Source organism: Xenopus tropicalis, chromosome 4 (assembly GCF_000004195.4).
Source record: "Xenopus tropicalis strain Nigerian chromosome 4, UCB_Xtro_10.0, whole genome shotgun sequence".
Lineage (NCBI taxonomy): Eukaryota > Metazoa > Chordata > Amphibia > Anura > Pipidae > Xenopus > Xenopus tropicalis.
The window spans coordinates 37,467,174-37,483,515 of record NC_030680.2 but is presented as its reverse complement, the minus strand read 5'-3'; the positions used below and the strand labels follow the sequence as shown (position 1 = coordinate 37,483,515).

At 41.9% G+C, this 16,342-nt stretch overlaps 9 non-coding genes across 9 annotated transcripts; 7 read left to right on the top strand and 2 right to left on the bottom strand.

Moving 5' to 3' along the window:
- The first annotated feature begins 10,021 nt into the window (after nt 1-10,021).
- On the top strand, nt 10,022-10,093 carry trnaq-uug. Its single transcript has one exon. It is a non-coding gene; the product is annotated as a tRNA-Gln (tRNA).
- Nucleotides 10,094-10,527: 434 nt separating this feature from the next.
- On the top strand, nt 10,528-10,599 carry trnaq-cug. The gene has a single exon. It is a non-coding gene; the product is annotated as a tRNA-Gln (tRNA).
- A 284-nt stretch (nt 10,600-10,883) lies between these two features.
- trnaq-cug lies at nt 10,884-10,955 on the top strand. Its single transcript has one exon. It is a non-coding gene; the product is annotated as a tRNA-Gln (tRNA).
- A 1,375-nt stretch (nt 10,956-12,330) lies between these two features.
- On the top strand, nt 12,331-12,402 carry trnaq-uug. The gene has a single exon. It is a non-coding gene; the product is annotated as a tRNA-Gln (tRNA).
- A 1,369-nt stretch (nt 12,403-13,771) lies between these two features.
- trnai-aau lies at nt 13,772-13,845 on the bottom strand. The gene has a single exon. It is a non-coding gene; the product is annotated as a tRNA-Ile (tRNA).
- An 810-nt stretch (nt 13,846-14,655) lies between these two features.
- On the top strand, nt 14,656-14,727 carry trnaq-uug. The gene has a single exon. It is a non-coding gene; the product is annotated as a tRNA-Gln (tRNA).
- Nucleotides 14,728-15,169: 442 nt separating this feature from the next.
- On the top strand, nt 15,170-15,241 carry trnaq-cug. The gene has a single exon. It is a non-coding gene; the product is annotated as a tRNA-Gln (tRNA).
- Nucleotides 15,242-15,532: 291 nt separating this feature from the next.
- On the top strand, nt 15,533-15,604 carry trnaq-cug. The gene has a single exon. It is a non-coding gene; the product is annotated as a tRNA-Gln (tRNA).
- Nucleotides 15,605-16,098: 494 nt separating this feature from the next.
- On the bottom strand, nt 16,099-16,172 carry trnai-aau. Its single transcript has one exon. It is a non-coding gene; the product is annotated as a tRNA-Ile (tRNA).
- Between the last annotated feature and the right edge of the window lie 170 nt (nt 16,173-16,342).

The following is a 16,342-nucleotide window of genomic DNA, read 5'->3' as shown; positions in this document are numbered from 1 at the left end:
GCACTGGATTGTCATGGAAAGAAGAAAAAGAAACAGAAAATGCTTAACACATGTAAAACCCATCATGTCTTGCCATCGAGGGGCCTTTGGAAGGGTGCCAACCTTGCTTTATAAATAGTCCTTGATCTTCAGGAATCTGTTCAATGCTCAACTAGCTCTTCACCATCATTACCAGTACAGTCTTTCTTGCCAAGTGATAAAAGGACTTTTACTCCAGTCCAAGTGTCTCTTGCCACAAACACAGGACTTCGCTCAACAGCAAGTAGCACATCATTGCTTGATAGTCCTCAGCAAACTCTTACTTCAATTGTCCTGAGTGTATCAAATAAGAACATGGGTGAAAAGCGCAGTTCATGCATACTTTGTCCACCTGTTGTGAATGCTGCAAACTCCTACAAAAAACCCCAACCACCTCACAAACCTCAAGCCAAAAGTTGCAGCTAACAACAATTGCAGCATTCCAAAGCCATTCAGATAACAACTTTTTACTCGCATCATGTTACCATGACACAAATTGCCTAAGTCTGTCTGACATTTTGAAATTAATTTTAAAAAATGTATGATATCTCATGCTGCTTTGTAGTTGTGCTGTGTTGAGCCATTTTATGGCTGGACATAAAAAATTTGGCATGATCAATAGCATTGATAAGGGAATTACTGCACCGGAGACTTGCATTTTGGTATTCTAAAATAATTCACAAAGTGCTTAAATTTTTAATTTTTTCAGTGAGTGGTTGTTAAATACAAAAATTTGACTAACCTTGGAGGTTCAGTAACAGTGGGATGTGCATTAAACAAAGCAAAGATGAAAAGATTTTCTGTCTGTATGCCACTATGACCCAGATTTGTAATAAGTCCTAAACCAGTAGCATCTACTTTTCCCATATATCTCGTTGTTGTTTGAACTTTTTAATTTCTTTTATAATCTTTGTCTTAAAATTTCTATTTTTCCTAAAATTAACTTAAAATCTATCCTGATGGGGAAAATTAATCCCTTTATTTAAAAAACTTATTTTTTAGCCCATATTGGTTTTATTTTCTTTTTAAAATTTTTCTTAAATTTCCCCAAAGGCAACAAAAAGAAACCATTACTCAAAACATCATTTTTAAGTATACATGTTTCCTTTAGTCATTCAAACATTTATCAGTTTTAGTCACAGGGGTAATTAAATGTGTTCGTACACGCCAATGTGCTGCTGACTTGGCCACTCCAGACCAAGCTGTAGCTTATTGGGCCATAAATGAGGGAAAAAACGATTGACAATAACTTTCTGGCAGGCATTTGAAAATCTAGGTGGGAGTGAAAAAATGGATCGGCCATTGATCTGTGTTACTTCCTAAAGGGTTCTGTAGCAGCTTCCAGTTATCCAGTTGTTGAACCTGATGGCCAGATCAGGCAAACATTCCCTATATTGGCTATCTAGACAAAATGAGCATTGATATTTAGATATTAAATAATGATTTAGAGAGGCCTATTTATCCAAGCAGTGTTTAAAATTTTATGCATCAAACTGCATATTTACAGTTTAGGGCATGATTTTACTCCATCTGTTCCCATCACTGACTTGCTCTATTACAAAGTCTGGCCTGATGTAACTTAAAGGGACAAATTCAGGCAGGAAAAAGTACAGAAAGACTTTGAATAACTGCAATGTCAAAAGCAGCTTTTTCATGTTAATATTTCTTTTAAAATACACCATTTTAGACTTCTCTGAAGCAACATTTATTTACAAGGGTGTATAACTTGCTTTTCCATATCTTTGTCTTGTATTCAGATGGCAGTGTGTAAGTGTTAATACATAGCTTAATAAAATAGGCCACCAGAAGAGAGGTGGGACTAAAGCAAGTATTGAAATATTTGTGCTGCGTGTGCAAAAAATGCCTTAGTACTGCACAGTTTTGTTTGTGGCATGATTGTGTCAGAACTTGTGACTGTTCATCTAAGAGTCAACATAAAGACAGGGAACTCGAAAGTTGATAAAAAAAAATTTCAATTTGCCCATTAGAGAGAGTAAAGCTATGCAGTATCAGCATAACAATGAACATTTCTGTTCCACCTCTAAACATATTAGAAACATTAATGTAATAATGACAACACGTTTATTTCAGACTGTAATTGGAAACCAGCAAGGAAAATTGTTTTATTGGTTTTTTATTTCTGCCAATAAGGGAATTACAGCTTATTTATAATTATTTATTTTTTTTTTTTTTTTTTGTTTTGTTAAACAGGCAAAGACCAAAGTTTTTTTTTTTCCTCTTTGGTTTTTCTATAGAGGGATGATGGCGTTTGTGGGGAGTAATCATTCCATAATTTATTATGTTTATTATATTTAATTATGGCTTACTTTAATTTTTTTGAGAAAGGGCCTTCAGCATTTATGGTATTTGAGTATCATAGAGACCAGTGTGTGAGTATTTAAATTATAGTCTGTATAGCCTTTTGTATTGGTTTTTATTATGTTTATTTTCTATAGGTCGAAGTACTTCCCTTTCCACAGGTCGGAATTTGGGGGTGGCAGGGCCGCTGTCCCCTGCTCCCCCAACCCCCGCAGGGGCCCTCGCCCACCCAGCTGACGGTCCTCCCCTGAGCATTGCAGTAAGAGACATGCGAGGGGAGATCGGCCGGGGGATCGGCGGACAGGGGTCGGACTGTCTGACCAGGTTTTTTCCACAGTTGCCCGGCATTCCCAGTCTGACCCTGCTTGTCCAGTTCCCCCTGACACATTTGGTCAGATAATTGCATAGTATTTTTTAACTTCCACTAGAGCAGTAACGTTTCTTCTTATGAACTTTTCTTCTGTTCAGCGGTGCTTTAAAAAATGATTACGTTTATTATGATGTTGTCAAAGAAGGTGGCCAGCAAAGTTTATAAATTATGACAACTTTGATTTTTTTTTTTAACGTAATTTTTCTATAATTTATAGTAAAAACATGCATGTTTCAGTATAACTACTTGCTGGGAGCTGCATTTAGTTTGCTAAACCAGATTTTTAAGCCTCAGTTGCACTAAATTTGTCATTAGTCTATCTCATTCTGCTTCTAGTTCAAAATGATTGCCTTTATCCAATTTCTATATAAGCGCAAGTATGAGCAGCACTGTGGGAAGAGTGAAAACTGTCACCTTCTTTGTGAGGTGGGTAGCCCAGGGGACCCTGCCCATCAGATACATTTGCCAGCAATATATTCAAACAGCTAACAAGGATGCATTGACACTGTATGCCAAAAGCCCAAATTTTAGTTCTGCTAAGAGTGAAAACACAGGTTGGTGATTTGTAGCCGCACAATGCAAAATGTCGCGACGCAAACTTTTTAAAATGGTCACCACATGATAAAACCGCGCCCTGCTGCATCTTCACCCTAAAGGGACAGGCAAGTGATTATGGTTGCAGCAAATATAAGCAAAATTCTTCATTTCCATTCATTTAAATTCATACAAAGCTCTGAAGATATGAAAGCACCACCAGAACACATATGTTTGCCAGGATTAACAATTTCTGTCTCTACAGTTGAATGTACTTCATAATTTAATACGATAAAACAAGCAAATCATTTCTACGGGAAACATTTTCTTAATGATGTTAAAGTAGTGTGTCCGGAATGATATCTGTTGTCCTATCTACAGGTTGTACAGGTAGGCTTATTTGCTAAAACTATTGTTCATTCTATTACTGAAGAGAAATGTATGGCAGGACAACAAAAATATTGAGACTATTTACTATTGATCCACAATCTCAACAACAAATTAATTTGGGCACAAAATTGGGACATGGGAGCTCATGGTACCTTTGCTGCCAACCAAATAGGAGTTCTTTACAGTGGGACCATGTTTGTAGGGCCAAACTATAAGCTGCCCATTGGCGTAACAATAACAAACAATAATATATAATGTTTATCTGAATGTTTAACTGCAAAATTCACTTGTTCTTCCCTCTGAATATCTTATGCAGCGAGCAATAATCAGTCTTAGGTAAATGGAAAATTGTTGTATCATATATTGAATGTATGTGAATGGAGAGAGATTTCAAGTAATCCCCGCCCAAACAAGCTGCAAACCACAGGGCAACCAAAAAGCAAATTCCAAAATTGCCTTAATGTGCCCATTGCCATAAAAATTTCTTTTTAAAAATGTATGCATGCATTCCAGCGTGTGGCTGCCGGTTGGCCAATTAATTGTCTTTGCTTTCATTATCGGCCAAAATGTATTACAGGTGCTTTTGTAAACACCTTCGGTGCGTTTTTTTCCTCTCTACCAGTCAGTGGTGTTTTGACTGTCCCACTTTTTCTGTGGAGCACCCATGCTAGCAAAGCACCATGTGATATATCCCTCAGTAAGTGTTTAAAGCATAACAAAATGACTAAAATCCCATCACACTGTATTGAAGGCAATTGCCTGGGCCTACACATGATTTGTGTGTTCATGCAACAATCACCAGACAAAGTGGCACTGAAAGCCCAAGTTCTTTTGCCCTTAAAGGCCATGGAAATCACAAAGCATTTTTTGCCCAGCTTTCTCTCTGCCTTGTGTGCATTCTGCAGGCTGAGAGAAGTGGATCCACGTCCCTTCTTGCAGGCTCCGCCTTATCTGCATTGAATTAGTACAGCTCCATCTGAGTGCAGGTACATGAAGCAGAAGTTGCCTGTTTCGCGTTTTTCAGCCAACCTCCACCGCGCTCTGATGCCACCTGCACTCAATGCAGATTAAACTGAGCTGGGAAAGCAAAATGAATCTGTTTCCCTCATTTCTTTGGCAGAGTGCAGAGCTTTGTGTGCCCATGGCCTGGAGACTCAAGGATATAGGCCCAAACATAGACTTGCTGTATGTTAGTTTAGGGATGTCTGCTTTTAGGAACAGACATTACAAACCCATTATTGGTTACAATTAATTTGCCTAAAAGTTTTAAATTTTAACTGCCTCTGGAACCTTACTTATTGGAAAGTAGATTTCTTCTGAGTGGCCTAATTTAACAGACCTATAAGCAGCTCATTGTGCAGAAGCATGCACTGTGCGCAGTTCCAAAATGAGAAACATCAGGAGCTATAGCAAAATAAGGCAAGGGATGTTCTGTAAACTCGAATGAGTGAGTCAGAGACGAAGGGTAAATGGTTATTCTAACATTTTTGATTCTGGCTACAAGTGCGTAAAATATGTACTGTTTTTTGTGATTAAAGGAAGGTGGGATGCCTTTGCATCAAGCACTTTAACTTTAGAAAATGCGTTTAAATTTATGTCTGTTAACAGTGGAGTTTGGTATGAGAAAGTCATTGTTTAAGAATGCTGTGCTAAGACTTGACAACTGCAGGTATATTACTAGTCAAGTGTCCCCCAACTGACATGCCTGTACCCAGGAATGTTGATGCAATATATAATAGGGTCTGTGTAATAAATGCAACAATTTATGTATTCCTAGTTTGGAAAAATAGTCACCCAGATCTAATGTCAGATGTGAAAGGTGTATTAGTTCTAGAAGCTAAAGTTACAGGGGTACAAAAACACACTTGTTTTAGGTAAAATGCATACTGTGCTGCTGTATGTGTCACATGTCACCGCATCCCTCCCCACATTATTTATACCTGCTATACAGTAAAATCACAAACTTTTGGTTCTGCACATATGCTGTTAAGATTTCTTATTTCCATGAGATGAAAGAGCGTATATTATCATTTTTATGCTCCGTCAGTCCCAATAGGAACTCTAGCATCTCATTGCCTTTGGAGACACTAGGTTTGCAAGCCACTTGCCTCTTCCTTTGCACACATGAAAGCAGCAGCCAGTAGCACTGTGAATTATCAGCAGTTCAGTTTGTTTAATATGTTTACGTATCTTAATAGTTATCTAAAGGTAACAAACTCAAGCGTCAGCAGGGGGAGATTAATAGTGCATGCACCAAAAATAAACAGAAGGCAGTGACCATTGTGGAAAGGTAAAAATATACAATAAATCAAGATTTTGTTTCTCCTTATCTGGATACAGCTCTCAATTAAAGAAGAAATGTATACATTTATTATAATTTGAGAAATGGTGTTAAATGTGTCTGTATGAGAAAACCTATCAAGTTCAGGTAAACTGTGCTATAGCAAAGGTTTCAGACTTGGCGGGCGCCTCCCTGAGCACCAATTTACACATAAAAAAAAATTTTTTTGCATTCTTTTCTCAAAGGAACTTACACAAGGTCAATGCGTCAAATTTTATTGTCAAATCTGGTGTTAAAATAAAAATTCCCATTTATTTAACACAGCTTATATAGGCGATTTTATTTTACACAACGAATAAAAAAGTAGGCCCATTAAAATGAGCAGCTGAGGGTTAACTGAACACAGGAAGTGCTTAAGAGCATACTCAGTAGGCTGCTGACCCTCTGGGCTTTCATACAGCTGTTCTACTCAAAGCCTGCCTAGATAATATCTTAGAAAAAACAATGTAAAATTGCAAAAGTTCTCAGAAGGCTTCATAAGTGTGAAAGCAAAAAACAATTCTATGTTACTGTTTTATAAAAAAGAAAATGTGTTTTTTTTTAATTAAAAGAATAGCAGATGTATTTCATACATCGAGTTATTTTACTCGAGTTGAAAACAGACCATATAGTAAGTACTTTTATATATTCCCCATGTAGGGTGAAGACACACAGAGCTTACTAGTAGCAGCTACTTGGGGCTACTAAAAAGACAATGCTATCATTTACTGATAACTGTCTAAAGTGTTTTTAGCACAGGCAATTCTGAGTATTGTCTATGGAGCAGATATTTCCTGTTTTTGTAGCTTGAAAAGTAGCTGCTACTAGTAGCTAGGCTGTCTTCACCCTTAGAAATACATTAAAGTCTAGCTCAAAATATTAATATACAATAAAATGTTCTTAACAGAAGCAATAGAATGTATCTATCATTTAGAAAAAAAACTAAAATAAAACTTGCTTTCAATACATTTTTTATTAGGTGCAAAATTGGCAGGAGCTCTTTACTTTATTAATGATTCTTTCCTGAGCAAATAGATTAATAGATTGGCAGAAAGGCTCACATATAGTAGGCATTCAGATACCAGGAGCCTTTTTCTGAGAATTTTTTCCTTTTCTATACTTTATGGAAGTTAAATAAAACCTTAATTTTCAATGTTATCACCATGGGAAAAATATATTTCCTTTTTATTATCCTTTATAGCTTTGTCTTCTGAGTGAAAAGATGGGAAAAAACTTTCAGAAGTCCCTATAGCTTGTGTGTGATAAACACTGGCAAAAACTTTTGACAAGTCATCTGACTGACTGAATTTGGAGCATCCTTGCAAATGAATGTTTGGCTAATACAAGAGGAAAGGTGGCAAATCTTTATAAATGCAGCTAGAGCATTTTATTGTAGTCATTCCATAACTGTAATACAAATCCAATGTGCAGAAAACCATTACATTTCAAAGGGAAAAGATACTTTGACTTTGATAAATCTTTTTTTAAAGAAACAAATTTTTTTCCATACATTTTTTGCAGATCATTGAAGTTATTATATAAAATGCCTTACTTTTCTGTTTCTATTACAGTTTCTGTCCTGCACAGTATTGAGTTTTGTACTTGGATACAACAAATATGACAGTTTTTTTAATGTTAGTTACAAGTATAACCACAATGGCAGTTGTTTAGTTATTCTTTGCGTTATGCTCCATATTAGACACAGTTTCAACCACACAAAGGGCAGATTACTAAACGTTAGTATTTTGTGTTTTTTCAGCTAAAACCTGATTTTTTTTGTGAAAAAAAACTATTTTTTTTTATTGATTTATTAAGCACCAAACCAATAAAAAACACTTATTAAAACTTTGCCATCTAAAAGCTGTCAAGATCATGTAGCTTCCAATGGGGTTGTCCTAGCAAATTGTGTCTGTATTTAATTTGGCCTTTTAGGGTTTTTTTTTTCATTTAAAGGTCCAGGGAGATTGTAAAAAAAATGAAAAAAACACAAAGAATTGTGTTTGTGTTTCTTTTCCTTTTGTTCCACATTTCCATTTGTTCAGGCTTTTCAATTTGGATCTAAATGACTTGACATTTGTGCGTTTTAGTAGAATTGAGATTTGTCGTGGTTCAAAAACCTCTAAAAACCATGAAAATCAGAATGTTAATAAAATCTGTCCCTTTAGTAAACTTTATTGACAGTATTACCATTTTTTTTCTGTACATGTGCATTTTTGTATGTTCTGGTTAATAGGTACTTTTACAATGGCCCACAAGCTGTATAAATACTGCGTCACTTTCCACTGATAATATAATAAACTAAAACAATTAAAATCCTATTAGTTTGAACATTTTTCCTTTGTTGTGTTTTTATATACAAGTATGGGCCCCTTATCTGGAACCTGTTAAAGCTCCAAATTACAGACCATCTCCCATAGAGTCCATTTTAGGCACATAATTTAAAGGTTTTTTTAAGCAATTTCCCTTTTCTCAGTATTATAAAACAGTAGCTTGCATTTGATCCTATGTTGCATATCGGTGGCAAAAGGGGATCTAGGCCAAAAACTGGAATTGATGTAAACTTACTCATTGTCTCACTAGCGGTTGCAGTTTACGTTCATTTCTATTTTTTATATTGCCATTATTATGTCATCTAAAAGCTGAAGCTGAAGTAGTAATGAGCAAATCCGTCCCATTTTGCTTCACCAAAAAAATTGCGCTGCTACTGAGAAATACACATAATAGTAAAAAATTGCAAGATGCACAACTTTTTTCCAAGTGCAACTTTTTTTCTCACTCCAAATACGATAAAGTCAAAGGGCATTTTTTTCTTATGTTTTTCTCAACCAAATGCATTAAAATCAATAGGTGTTTTTTCTTCCTCCTACTGCTCACTGCAAAAGCATTGACGTCTTGGTATTGCCATTTTTCTCCTTTCCAACTGAAGGATCTTCATTGCTCAGGGTACAGAAGTTTTCCGATTTTTCGGATGCTCTATTTGTTGAAAAAATGTGAGAGATTGTGTGTTTTTCATATTTATTCCACTTTTATTGATCCACTTTTTTTTAAAGGCTTTTTAAAGACTGTTTTAATGAAATCACTTGGGTTTTCCAAAACCTCGAAAACCATTAACATGAGAATTTGATAAATGACCTCCTGGTGTTTAAGGAAAGGCAATAAAGTTCTCTCCATAGTGCCCTTAAGTATCCCATATTTTGCCTATTCAGATTGATCAAAAGTTTAAAGCAAAAAAAAAACACTGAGCTCTGTAAACAAAATCCCCATAATTCCCTCCTCCTGCACCATGCATTGACCAAAGTTACGACGGCAGTTCGGTTGAGCAACGAGAAATAGGTTAAGAAAGGCAAAGAGGCAGCATGGCCCGTACGGGGATCGAACCCGCGACCTTGGCTTATTAGCACCACGCTCTAACCAACTGAGCTAACCGGCCTGAAAGCCACGCAAGGTGGCCTCTGTGCGGAAGCCGGCGTTTGCACCCGTGCGGCCCTTCACTTTAGCTGGTATTTTGACTTTTGTTTGCGTGTATCATCTCATGATTAGGCATCGGTGCCAACTGAGCAAAGGACGAGTTGCGCCTTTCTTCACCCTGACATTCTCAGCTCAAAATTTGTTCATTCCTGCCACGCTGCAAAGTCTTAAGGTTGCGAGGCATGGCTCCAATCCAGGCCAAGATTAATGAAACGCCACGCTTAATGCTGCCTGTACACAGAAGCAAAGAAGGTATTCTGCCATTGTCGCCTCTTTATTTGCTGATTTCCCGCCATGCTGCCCACATCTTAAGCTTGCCAGGCATAGATCCAAAGCAGCCCAAGATTTCATGAAAAGCCACACTGCAAATTCTAACCCCGCTTTTATAGAGAAGTCTTGCTGTTGGAAATCACTCGAAAACACTCTACACCTGTGACCCCCAAGGAGAAAGGTGCAGATGTTTGACTCTGATATTTGTTGAGCCCATTTGAATGGGCCATATAAAGTCCCTATACGAAAATGACTGAACGTAAAAGAAAGCCGGTGCCCGTGCTTTGTGCAGCAAGAAAAATATTGCGTACGGTACAGAGAATGCGCGCCGCGTTTCTATGGTGTAATGGTTAGCACTCTGGACTTTGAATCCAGCGATCCGAGTTCAAATCTCGGTGGAACCTTCCACCATTTTTCAGATTCCAGTGAACAGCAATTAGCTATGCCAAAGCGCATTCATCCGTCAAGCAGCCAACGACCTCACTGGAAGACCGTCCCAGTGCTCAGCTGCAACTCGTACAGTGGTCAGCCACCTCGTTCTGGATCAGGATAAGAGGGGGACGACCTAACCATGACGGGAAAGCAGCCGCTTGGTCCTCTTCACAAAGACACCAAAGGACTCCTTCTTATACCCTCTAATCCACGCGTTTCCTTTTCTAAGAATCGGGCCAAGTCCTAATGGTTCCAAAGAAGGGCAGTCCAAATACCAGGCTGCCGTTGTTTAGAATTCCGTGTTGTAAGGAAATTCACTTGTGCCAAACTCCATGGTTTCTGTGCCAATTTGTTTGCACGACCATCTACGACACTCACGCTTCCGGAGGCATGCCGATCGTGCGTTGGTTCCATGGTGTAATGGTTAGCACTCTGGACTCTGAATCCAGCGATCCGAGTTCAAATCTCGGTGGAACCTGGGATGGCTTCGCAGTCCGCCGCCTTGCCTTCTGCTCTCCCAAAATCAGCAACTCCTTCAGCGGTCGACCGCTCGCACAGCCCCAGACCCTCACAGCCTTGACAAGATGGAGAGTGGTTCCAAAAAAGGCGAGACTGAGGAATAAAAGCAAAAAAACTGCTGTTACTTCCACATTTAAGAAAAAGATTTTAAAAAGCCTGGTTGAAGATTGTCCTATCTTGGAAGATTTTTTTTACAACGATTGCGCTTGCCACGCTGCTGCAGGGCAGCCTTCTGCATGTCTTGGTTTCATGGTGTAATGGTTAGCACTCTGGACTCTGAATCCAGCGATCCGAGTTCAAATCTCGGTGGAACCTGCCTCGGTTTTACACAGGCAGAGCTGGCTTGCTTTCGCCACTGCAGAAATCCGTGCACACTGTAAGTGAAACGTACGTACCGATGCCGAAAGAAAGGCCTTGCCAATGAGCCGTGGTCAGCCGCCTGCATCCCTGCGTGAGCCTCCTGTGCTTATACTACTCCAAAGGCTCTTCCCCTCGGCTAGGACTTTTTCTTGCTTTTCTTGGGATAGTAAGCCTTACTTGAAGCCAGAGAGGTGCGTGATAGGGGGCTCACCCTTCAGACTGCCTTTTGCAGCACAAGTCCAGGTAATTCCCACCGAAGCTCATTTCAAACCTGAAAAAGGAACTGTCACTTTACATGTAAACAGCTTTCCTGAAAACAAAGGTTGTGAAGTGGCTGACAAAAGAACTCCGTAAAAAAAGGCAATTCTTCTGGAGAGCCCATGCATGACCCAAAGTTACGACGGCAGTTCGGTTGAGCAACGAGAAATAGGTTAAGAAAGGCAAGAGGCAGCATGGCCCGTACGGGGATCGAACCCCGCGACCTTGGCGTTATTAGCACACGCTCTAACAACTGAGCTAACCGGCCTGAAAGCCACGCAAGTGGCCTCTGTGCGGAAGCCGGCGTTTGCACCCGTGCGGGCCCTTCACTTTTAGCTGGTATTTCGACTTTTGTTTGCGTGTATCATCTCATGATTAGGCATCGGTTGCCAACTTTGAGCAAAGGACGAGTTGCGCCTTTCTTCACCCTGACATTCTCAGCTCAAAATTTGTTCATTTCCTGCCACGCTGCAAAGTCTTAAGGTTGCGAGGCATGGCTCCAATCCAGGCCAAGATTAATGAAACGCCACGCTTAATGCTGCCTGTACACAGAAGCAAAGAAGGTATTCTGCATGTCGCCTCTTTATTTGCTGATTTCCCGCCATGCTGCCCACATCTTAAGCTTGCCAGGCATAGATCCAAAGCAGCCCAAGATTTCATGAAAAGCCACACTGCAAATCTAACCCCGCCTTTTATAGAGAAGTCTTGCTGTTGGAAAATCACTCGAAAACACTCTACACCTGTGACCCCCAAGGAGAAAGGTGCAGATGTTTGACTCTGATATTTGTTGAGCCCATTTGAATGGGCCATATAAAGTCCCTATACGAAATGACTGAACGTAAAAGAAGCCGGTGCCGTGCTTTGTGGCAGCAAGAAAATATGCTATCGTGAAGCCGCTCCGGGATTTCACCTTGGTCGCCAAGTGTGTTCTGGTCCCTCCGCCGCGGGTGCTTCAATACGCAGGTCTTGTTTAAAATAGATCTACAAGCAGAAAACCCGGCACAAAGAAACCTTTTGTAACAGAAGCTGACCCTACTGCCCTTCGCACGGACGGTACAGAGAATGCGCGCCGGGTTCCATGGTGTAATGGTTAGCACTCTGGACTTTGAATCCAGCGATCCGAGTTCAAATCTCGGTGGAACCTTCCACCATTTTTCAGATTCCAGTGAACAGCAATTAGCTATGCCAAAGCCATTCATCCGTCAAGCAGCCAACGACCTCACTGGAAGAACCGTCCCAGTGCTCAGCTGCAACTCGTACAGTGGTCAGCCACCTGCGTTCTGGATCAGGATAAGAGGGACGAACCTAACCATGACGGGAAAGCAGCCGCTTGGTCCTCTTCCAAAGCACACCAAGGACTCCTTCTTATACCCTCTAATCCACGCGTTTCCTTTTCTGAAGAATCGGGCCAAATCCTAAGGTTCCAAAGAAGGGCAGTCCAAATTTACCAAGGCTGCCGTTGTTTAGAATTCCGTGTTGTAAGGAAATTCACTTGTGCCAAACTCCATGGTTTCTGTGCCAAATTTGTTTGCACGACCATCTACGACACTCACGTTCCGGAGGCATGCCGATCGTAGCGTTGGTTCCATGGTGTAATGCGTTAGCACTCTGGACTCTGAATCCCAGCGATCCGAGTTCAAATCTCGGTGGAACCTGGGATGGCTTTTCGCAGTCCGCCGCTTGCCTTCGCTCTCACCAAAATCAGCAACTACCTTCAGCGGTCGACCGCTCGCCAACAGCCCAAGACCCTCCACTGCCTTGACAAGATGGGAGATGGTTCCAAAAAAGGCCGAGACTGAGGAATAAAGCAAAAAAAACTGCGTGTTACTTCCACATTTAGAAAAAGATTTTAAAAAAGCCTGTTTGAAGATTGGTCCTATCTTGGAAGATTTTTTTTACAACGATTTGCGCTTGCCACGCTGCTGCAGGGCAGCCTTCTGCATGTCTTGGTTCCATGGTGTAATGGTTTAGCACTCTGGACTCTGAATCCGAGCGATCCGAGTTCAAATCTCGGTGGAGACCTGCCTCGGTTTTACACAGGCAGAGCTGGCTTGCTTTCGCCACTGCAGAAATCCGTGCACACTGTAAGTGAAACGTACGTACCGATGCCGAAAGAAAGGCCTTGCCAATGAGCCGTGGTCAGCCGCCTGCATCCCTGCGTGAGCCTCCTGTGCTTATACTACTCCAAGGCTCTTCCCCTCGGCTAGGACTTTTCTGCTTCTTGGATATGTAAGCCTTCTTGAAGCCAGAGAGGTGCGTGATAGGGGCTGCACCCTTCAGACTGCCTTTGCAGCACAAGTCCAGGTAATTCCCACCGAAGCTCATTTCAAACCTGAAAAGGAACTGTCACTTTACATGTAACAGCTTTCCTGAAAACAAAAGGTTGTGAAGTGGCTGACAAAAGAACTCCGTAAAAAAAGGCAATTCTTTCTGGAGCCCATGCATTGACCCAAAGTTACGACGGCAGTTCGGTTGAGCAACGAGAAATAGGTTAAGAAAGGCAAAGAGGCAGCTGGCCCGTACGGGGATCGAACCCGCGACCTTGGCGTTATTAGCACCACGCTCTAACCAACTGAGCTAACCGGCCTGAAAGCCACGCAAGGTGGCCTCTGTGCGGAAGCCGGCGTTTGCACCCGTGCGGCCCTTCACTTTAGCTGGTATTTCGACTTTGTTTGCGTGTATCATCTCATGATTAGGCATCGGTGCCAACTTTGAGCAAAAGACGAGTTGCGCCTTTCTTCACCCTGACATTCTCAGCTCAAAATTTGTTCATTTCCTGCCACGCTGCAAAGTCTTAAGGTTGCGAGGCATGGCTCCAATCCAGGCCAAGATTAATGAAACGCCACGCTTAATGCTGCCTGTACACAGAAGCAAAGAAGGTATTCTGCCATTGTCGCCTCTTTATTTGCTGATTTTCCCGCCATGCTGCCCACATCTTAAGCTTGCCAGGCATAGATCCAAAGCAGCCCAAGATTTCATGAAAAGCCACACTGCAAATTCTAACCCCCGCTTTTATTAGAGAAGTCTTGCTGTTGGAAATCACTCGAAAACACTCTACACCTGTGACCCCCAAGGAGAAAGGTGCAGGATGTTTGACTCTGATATTTGTTGAGCCCATTTGAATGGGCCATATAAAGTCCCCTATACGAAATGACTGAACGTAAAAGAAGCCGGTGCCGGTGCTTTGTGCAGCAAGAAAATATGCTATCGTGAAGCCGCTCGGGATTTCACTTTGGTCGCAAGTGATGTTCTTGGTCCTCCCGCCGCGGGTGCTTCAATACGGCAGGTCTTGTTTAAAATAGATCTACAAGCAGAAAACCCGGCACAAAGAAACCTTTGTAACAGAAGCTGACCCTACTGCCCTTCGGCACGGACGGTACAGAGAATGCGCGCCGGCGGTTCCATGGTGTAATGGTTAACACTCTGGACTTTGAATCCAGCGATCCGAGTTCAAATCTCGGTGGAACCTTCCACCACTTTTCAGATTCCAGTGAACAGCAATTAGCTATGCCAAAGCGCATTCATCCGTCAAGCAGCCAACGACCTCACTGGAAGAACCGTCCCAGTTGCTCAGCTGCAACTCGTACAGTGGTCAGCCACCTGCGTTCTGGATCAGGATAAGAGGGGGACGACCTAACCATTGACGGGAAAGCAGCCGCTTGGTCCTCTTCACAAAGCACACCAAAGGACTCCTTCTTATACCCTCTAAATCCACGCGTTTCCTTTTCTGAAGAATCGGGCCAAGTCCTAATGGTTCCAAAGAAGGGCAGTCCAAATACCAGGCTGCCGTTGTTTAGAATTCCGTGTTGTAAGGAAATTCACTTGTGCCAAACTCCATGGTTTCTGTGCCAATTTGTTTGCACGACGCATCTACGACGCTCACGCTTCCGGAGGCATGCCGATCGTGCGTTGGTTCCATGGTGTAATGGTTAGCACTCTGGACTCTGAATCCAGCGATCCGAGTTCAAATCTCGGTGGAACCTGGGATGGCTTTTCGCAGTCCGCCGCCTTGCCTTCTGCTCTCCCAAAATCAGCAACTCCTTCAGCGGCTCGACCGCTCGCACAGCCCCAAGACCCTCACTGCCTTGACAAGATGGAGAGTGGTTCCAAAAAAGGCCGAGACTGAGGAATAAAGCAAAAAAACTGCGTGTTACTTCCACATTTAAGAAAAAGATTTTAAAAAGCCTGTTTGAAGATTGGTCCTATCTTGGAAGATTTTTTTTTACAACGATTTGCGCTTGCCACGCTGCTGCAGGCAGCCTTCTGCATGTCTTGGTTCCATGGTGTAATGGTTAGCACTCTGGACTCTGAATCCAGCGATCCGAGTTCAAATCTCGGGTGGACCTGCCTCGGTTTTACACAGGCAGAGCTGGCTTGCTTTCCGCCACTGCAGAAATCCGTGCACACTGTAAGTGAAACGTACGTACCGATGCCGAAAGAAAGGCCTTGCCAATGAGCCGTGGTCAGCCGCCTGCATCCCTGCGTGAGCCTCCTGGTGCTTATACTACTCCAAAGGCTCTTCCCCTCGGCTAGGACTTTTCTGCTTCTTGGGATTAGTAAGCCTTCTTGAAGCCAGAGAGGTGCGTGATAGGGGCTCACCCTTCAGACTGCCTTTTGCAGCACAAGTCCAGGTAATTCCCACCGAAGCTCATTTCAAACCTGAAAAAGGAACTGTCACTTTACATGTAACAGCTTTCCTGAAAACAAAAGGTTGTGAAGTGGCTGACAAAAGAACTCCGTAAAAAAAGGCAATTCTCTGGAGCCCATGCATTGACCAAAGTTACGACGGCAGTTCGGTTGAGCAAACGAGAAATAGGTTAAGAAAGGCAAAGAGGCAGCATGGCCCGTACGGGGATCGAACCCGCGACCTTGGCGTTATTAGCACCACGCTCTAACCAACTGAGCTAACCGGCCTGAAAGCCACGCAAGGTGGCCTCTGTGCGGAAGCCGGCGTTTGCACCCGTGCGGCCCTTCACTTTTAGCTGGTATTTCGACTTTTGTTTGCGTGTATCATCTCATGATTAGGCATCGGTGCCAACTTTGGAGCAAAGGACGAGTTGCGCCTTTCTTCACCCTGACATTCT